Below are 7,406 nucleotides of genomic sequence, written 5' to 3'. Positions count from 1 at the left end.
TAACATATATCAGTCATGAAGTGAACAATATGTAATATCATTCATCGATGCAGTAACAGTACAAAATCATTAATCAGTGCATATATGTAGTTAGAAATCCTACCCAATCCAGCCTTTACACACCACTCCGTCTTTCCAAACACATTATGCGGGGATAAAATCGACCGACCCAGCTAGACACACCAAGATTAGCACCGATTGCGGCACTAAACAGTATTGCAGCAAAGCTGTCAGTAAAATAAATGACATGCAGCCATCAGTAGGTCCACAGTCGTCTTGGACGATCCGTGCAACCTTATCAGTACGGTACACTTCCTCCAAATATAACAACCCATCCCCATGCAATATATCGTGGCATAATATCATACGTGTATGCAAAATGTCATGCTCAATCATAGTCATACTTATCATAGAGCAAATCAGTCATACATAACATAAAGCCATAACAATCATTTCATCTCCTAGGGGTATAACAGTCATTTTACCCTATGGGGGTATGTCAGTCATTTTACCCTATGGGGGTATGTCAGTCATTCTACCTTATGGGGGTATTTCGATCATTTTACCCTATGGGGGTATTTCGGTCATTTTATCCTATGGGGGTATTTTATTCATTTTACCCTATGGGGATATTTCGATCATTTTATTCTATGAGGGTATTTCAATCATTTTACCCTATGGGGGTATTTCGGTCATTCTACCCTATGGGGGTATTTCGATCATCTACCTCATGGAGGTATTTCGGTTATTCTACCCTATGGGTGTATTTCGGTCATTTTATCCTATGGAGGTATTTTGGTTATAACAGTGTAAATGGGCCCAAGGCCCATTACTCGACCCAAGTGGGCCCACACGCTTGTGCGGCTCGTTCAGCCCAGATTTTGCCACGGTTATGAGATCTACACAACCCAGTCCAAAATTTTCCAAAATCATGGATTTCATCCGTGAGGGCCCACAAGCCCATTGAGCCCACACGGCCCATTTTGGCCCAACGTGGCCCATTACGGCCTAAGCCCATGGAAATGCTCATGGAGGCCTCTACAGTTTATCGCCCATGATTTGCAGGTTTGGCTTTCCACACGAGCAACCGTACACTCGTGTGGTCTCAACGCTGTATTTCGGCTTTTCAGCTTTTACCGTTCTACAGTTACAGTGGGGTGGTTACACACCTGATGCGATTTGCGGATTCCCTTTGTTCCGAACACTCTTATTCCAAAAATCAATGATCATTGCATCCTTGGTTCCTAGGCAATGTGTCAATCAACCTCGACCACCACCAGTTAGGAATGGAAGCAATGTAGGTTGGAGAAAGCGACGAAAACCTTGAAAAACTCGCCGATCTCCCATCGAGAACAAGGAACAAATGATCAAAAACTTTAAGTTTTCTTTGTAATTTTAGTTTTTAGTGTTTCTTTCTCTTAGGCGTTAGGTTTATTTTTCAGTTCTTTCTTTTTCATGTTCTTTAGAGAACGTGATTTGTAAACATGATCAGACTATTGTGGATTTCGTGCTTCATTCAAATGCTTCTCAGGATTTTTCTTAAACTGTTTAATTGAAATGTTTTTAATGTTCATTTTATCCATAAAGATCCTTGTGTTTCTGAGATCCATGAGGAACTAATCCTTTATGAGGGATTAGCGAGTGGAGGTGTGATTAATTAATTACTATGTAAGGTTTTCTTAGCAGATCAACTATTTGGGAGAGGAAGAGATTCAACCCTAGGCTTGATGACCTTAGGAAGTTATTTAGGTGGGAATTAACCCAAAATTGGTATGGCCTATCTCTATATAGCTTATCACCAAACCAGTCTAGATTGTGAGGTGAAGAGATAAGTAGTTGTTATCAACTCGTTAGTTTAGTGGAAGATTGAGAGATCTTGCTAGGGTAACGACTAGTTGATTGTATAGAAACTTGAAATAGGAATTAGTTACGACCATCGAAATGATCTAATCACCCGTGTCTAGATTTGATTAAGTTTATAAGTTAGTTTTCCCAAGTCTCTTTTATTTATGCTATTTTTATTTTCTTCCTTATCAAAAACCAAAATATTTTCATTTATGTTTTATCATACTATAATTTTTTTAAATTACTAATTACTTCTATTTGTGTTTAGGTTGACATTAATTTAGTACTCGCCTTCTTTGGGTACGATCCTCGGAGTAGTCCCCTACTTCGTTGTCACTATATTACAACTTGACCTGTATACTTGTGGACATCGCCTCAAATCTATATCTTTAGTTGCAATATTCACACTTTGGACGTTGGTACGCTTGGAGGCGGGCAAATTGTTGTTGCCATTGCTATTGCCGGGGAGGCAACACTACTAAATTGATTTTAATTTTTACGTTCTAATAGAATAATTAGGAAATCAATAAATTATTGATACAAATTTTATTTTTATTTTTATTTTTACTAACAACTTCTACTTTCTATTTGGTTTCAGTATATGACTAATTGTAGGGGAACACATATTAAGCTAGCTACTGATCCAGAGGGACTAATTCGTCAAAATCGTTGATAGCAACAGTAGATGCAAAATCAACCACCTGCTGCAAGAAATTTACCACACGATAATTCGCTGTTTGATGAGATTAATAATAATAACCCGCAGGACTTACCACCACCACAATAGTTACTCGCGAATATACGTATGATGCGAAATGAAAGAACCCTAAGAGATTACGCGCTACCAAACATGAAGATGGTTCAAGTAAGAATCACAAGGCCATCCATCACGACTAACAATTTTGAAATAAAATCGTTCATGATCTAGAATAATTTGTAGTCTAGGGGCAAAATGACTGAGGAACCAAATCAGCATTTAAAACGGTTCCTTTAACTTTGTGATACATTTAAATACAACTGGGTCATCGATGATGCTATTCATCTTCGGCTACTCCCCTTCTCCTTAATCGATAACGTCTTTTCTTGGTTAGGTTCACAGGCACCGAGATTTATCACGACATGGGATGAACTTGTAGGAAAATTTCTACAAAATCTTTCCGTATTAGCAGGACGGTCCAACTGAGGGGAGAGATCACAACGTTCAAACAATTAGAATGAGGGAGATTTTGTGAAACCTAGGAGCTTTTTAAAATGCTAATACATAGATGCCCATGTCGCGTGTAAAATGTTTTGTGATTTTTGTGCAAGTGTACATGTCGGTTCAAGTAATAAAGAGGTAAGTGAGTATCATTCCCACAAGGATCGGATTGAGGCACAAAATTGGTCAAGTTATCTTAATAGGGTAGTAAAATGATTGAAGGAAATGTTATGGTAAAAACTAAGGTAAATATGTGATGATGGGTAAATAACTAGAATTGCTATGGCAAAGGTGATAATAGAAATGTAAAAATGGGAACTATTGTGTGAATAATATATAAATGAAAAAATAATCAACTAAGAATGCTAAGGCGAAGATGTTTCGACAGAGAATCAAGTATAGTGTCTACGATATTTATGTGGAAGGTTGGGATAACTCATAATCAACCTTACTCGTAATAATGCCGTGGCAAAATCTTGATTAACTTATTGTGCAGAAAAGTCCTAGAGTGGCCTGCCACATTCAGGGACAAAACCTCAAGTCATTGTCCCTGCTCATACAAGGCCTTATTATAGTAACCTGTGTAATTACTTCTTTATGACGCAAGCAACATTCGAATGTTGGTCATGTTAGATCATCGAGACGCCCCATGGCGTAGCAAAAAAATTAGTCCGACGATCCAAACCAGGAATCCATGCACGAGGAACGAATTGAGAAGAAAATGTTTGAAAAATATACCTTTCGTACTCTGAAAAATAGGAAGGAACCACTATTGTTTTATTCCCCTTTGCACATTGCCGATCCAAAGCCGCAACAGAATCGTCCCGGCCTCTCTTTAGTCCACCCTGTTGCGAACGAACAAACAAAAACTCTCACTGAATGTTTCACAGAGTTTTTCCGAAAAGAAATGCGGCTGCTTGACTTAAAAACTTTTTCTTTTTGTGGTTAATGTTGGTTAACACTCTTTTACACCATTGGGTTTTATTTTATGATTCCTTTCTTTTTTTAATATTCCCTAAAAAAACAAAATCCCCTTTTTGGTGCCAGAATATATATGAAAATATCACAATGTAATATCATTCCTAAAAGGATATTAATTTCCATATATATTTTATGTTTCACCGAAATTAATTATTATAATACTTTATTTTAATAATTTCGGTAAACAGATCATAATTAATACTTTATATGAACCAATTCATACATTTATTTTAATTATGTTCTCGATTCTTGCACAATGAATTTGTACATATATATTGTTTTTATTATTTAACTGTCAAATTAAAGTAATTCAATAATTAATATAATTCTCGTGACAGTTAAATTTAATATCAACTGTGTTTAGATTTTGTTCATTTCAACCATAGCGTGTGACGCTGTAGGCTCTTGTAACATTGGTAGTAACACTAGAACACTTCTAACGTTACAAACAATGAGTGGCATCTAGCAATGCATCATCACTACCTAAGTTACAAGAATTCATGATTCAACATAACCTTTTTATGATAAATTTTCATGTATTATATCCTTTTGTCCTTTATATCTCGATTGGACACAAGTCATGGAATAGTCACACTTGTAAAGTCTAATATCATGTTTCTTGATACCCAAAGTAGACTACAATAAACAAATAAGTTTAATATCTCATATTAACTTATTTGAGCATGGCCATGCATAGTGGCCTAAGATATTGCTCCTATTATGTAGGAGGGACAAATCCTATCTTGATCAATCACATCCCACTACATAGATTGTGGCATACCTAACATCAGTCTTTATAGTACAACCTATTACAGTAGATGTTTGACTGTATCAAAATATACAACTCACTATGTTGGGACAATGATGGTCTCAAGTCTAAGGATCGTATACAAAGTTATCACTATGAGTAATGTTGTGACTATTATATAATAATCCAAGAAATATACTCATAGCGTGTCAATCCAATATGTCGTTCTCTAACATATACTCATGTATTGATTTTGACATCCCTATGTTAATGAAAACACTTTGTCATCAATCAACTACATGTTAGTCTTAAAGCATTATTGTTATGTAAGCCGAAAATAATACCCGACTAAGGACCTTTTAAGAATAATCATATTATTCTCAGGACATTATTATAAAACAAATTATTTATATGCACAGAAAAGAAACTGAAATAATAATGGCAATGCCTTATATTAATAAATGAGGAAAAACAAGTATGTTATTATAATCATCTCATGATTGGTCTTTGACATACTCTAACAACTCATGCCATCCAATATTAGTTAAGTAATCTAACCTTTCCTTCAGTAAATCAACTTAGCAAGAATAACATGCCATCAACTATTCCTAGGGATTGCACTTAAACAATTGAACGGGCAATAAAATAATCATATTTATACCATGGAAACTTAAAACAATTAAGTATCATTAAAATAACCCCAACCAGATTTAACTCATCGGTTGGAAAATATAATTCCAAACCATCACCATCGTTTATAACCAAATAAGTTCACAAGAGAGCACTAAGGAAATAATAGAAGAACGTTGGGAAAACATCTTTTGCTGGTCCATACTTTAGCTACACAATCCTGTGTTGACTGAGTGGATGAATTTCTCTTCCAATCGAGATCTCTTACTCTTCTACTTCTCTCTGGGATTCCTTATGAGGTTCCTGTTATCTTCTTTTTATAGATAAACTTCAGCCAATCAGTTTGTGTTAATCTTATCCTCTTTTTTAGGGTGATTTATCTTGTACAAGTCTAAATTTCAAACTGAAATAGCTGCGCATGAAACGTTTGACTCAATCTTCCCGGCATTGTTGCAACACTCGTACTGGCATATCATCTGCACTTGTCCCTAGCAAAACTTCACTCCTTTATTTCCTTTCTTCGAAAACCTGTTCCTTTCCTACCACCACACAAAACTTCCACAAAAACCAATTAAAAGCACCAAATAAATCAACATAGTCCAAGTCTGAATACAATATAAACAATGCTAATTAAAATGCTACAAAATATACCTAAGTACAAACAATTACCTAGGTCAAAAGACAAAAAATATAAATCTTTTCAAGAGTTATGACAACCCAAAACCTAAGCTATTACTTGTCCTGAAGCAAAAATTTCCTATATGTACTAATGCAAATATTTTGCCCTGGCATGAAACCCTTTCATACTGCTTATCTGTCCGAAAAACAATGTATATCTCAGTTCTCAACAATTTTTTCTGTCCAAAATTCTGTTCGAATGGCTAAGGTTTCTAGCAAAGGTAGTGCAAAAAATCTTCTAAATACTCATCCACTCCCCCTTTCTGTTGTATAACAAGTATTTTCTAACCTACTTAGTTCATTTGCCACCTAACATAAATTATTTATTAGTATTCCAGATTTTTCTTTTCTTTTCTTTTTTTGAATGGGATAGGGAATTTAACATGTCACAACATTTTTCTACCCTGACAATCACAGTGGAGCATACATCGAGTTGCCGAGGCATTGCATATGTCAAAATTTAAACAAGAAAGCATTCATGAAGCTAGGGCATTTGACTAAAAAGATAGATGGAGCATACAACTACCTCTTTAGCTACTTACTCCTTAACTATAGTGGAATGTCCCTAACAATTTTTATTACACACTCATACTTAGCCCACCTTTCTTATCAACAACATAATGGAGCAAACAAAGTGGTGCTGACCTACCTAACGATGCTAAAGCATTGGAGTGTCTACTCTCCTTGATTTCAATAATATGCCGTTGTGGAATCCCTAAGGCATTAAAAGATACTCACTATAATTTGAAAGTGCATAGTACAAGGCATCCTATTTTTAGAAATTAATTTCCAAGCAATCTAGCCTCAACAAAACTTACCAAATCCATTTTTACAAATTCAGGAAAATTGAAAAATAATATTTATAATAATCATTGAACATCATGAATAAAAACTATAGTTTGTATACACAAACAATATATCAATAGTCACAATGCCATGGCAAAATACTCCTATATGCAACAATATGGATATATCATAATACAAAATGCAACCTAGAGGCCCAATACACCCCCAAACCTAAGGCATACATTGCCCTCAATGCATAAACATACATGTAACCTGAATGCATGAAAATATTTACAAATAAATGTCATGGAAAAATATGAATGCATGGTGTAATAAGGGGAAGAGAACTCCCTAGCTTGGATCTTGGTTATTGTTGCTTAACTATCTACGAGTGGACTTGCGTGCCAGATGTTCATAATGAATCTTCCTTTTCAACGAATGGAGTGGCACGTCCTCCTCATCTTTGTCAGACTCGATGATCTCATTAATGATGCGATTGATTTCGCGGTCTTGTGTGATCATTGCTGCTGTTGGCATAGG

Source organism: Gossypium raimondii, chromosome 1 (genome assembly GCF_025698545.1).
Source record: "Gossypium raimondii isolate GPD5lz chromosome 1, ASM2569854v1, whole genome shotgun sequence".
Taxonomy (NCBI): domain Eukaryota; kingdom Viridiplantae; phylum Streptophyta; class Magnoliopsida; order Malvales; family Malvaceae; genus Gossypium; species Gossypium raimondii.
This window is presented reverse-complemented; position numbering follows the sequence as displayed.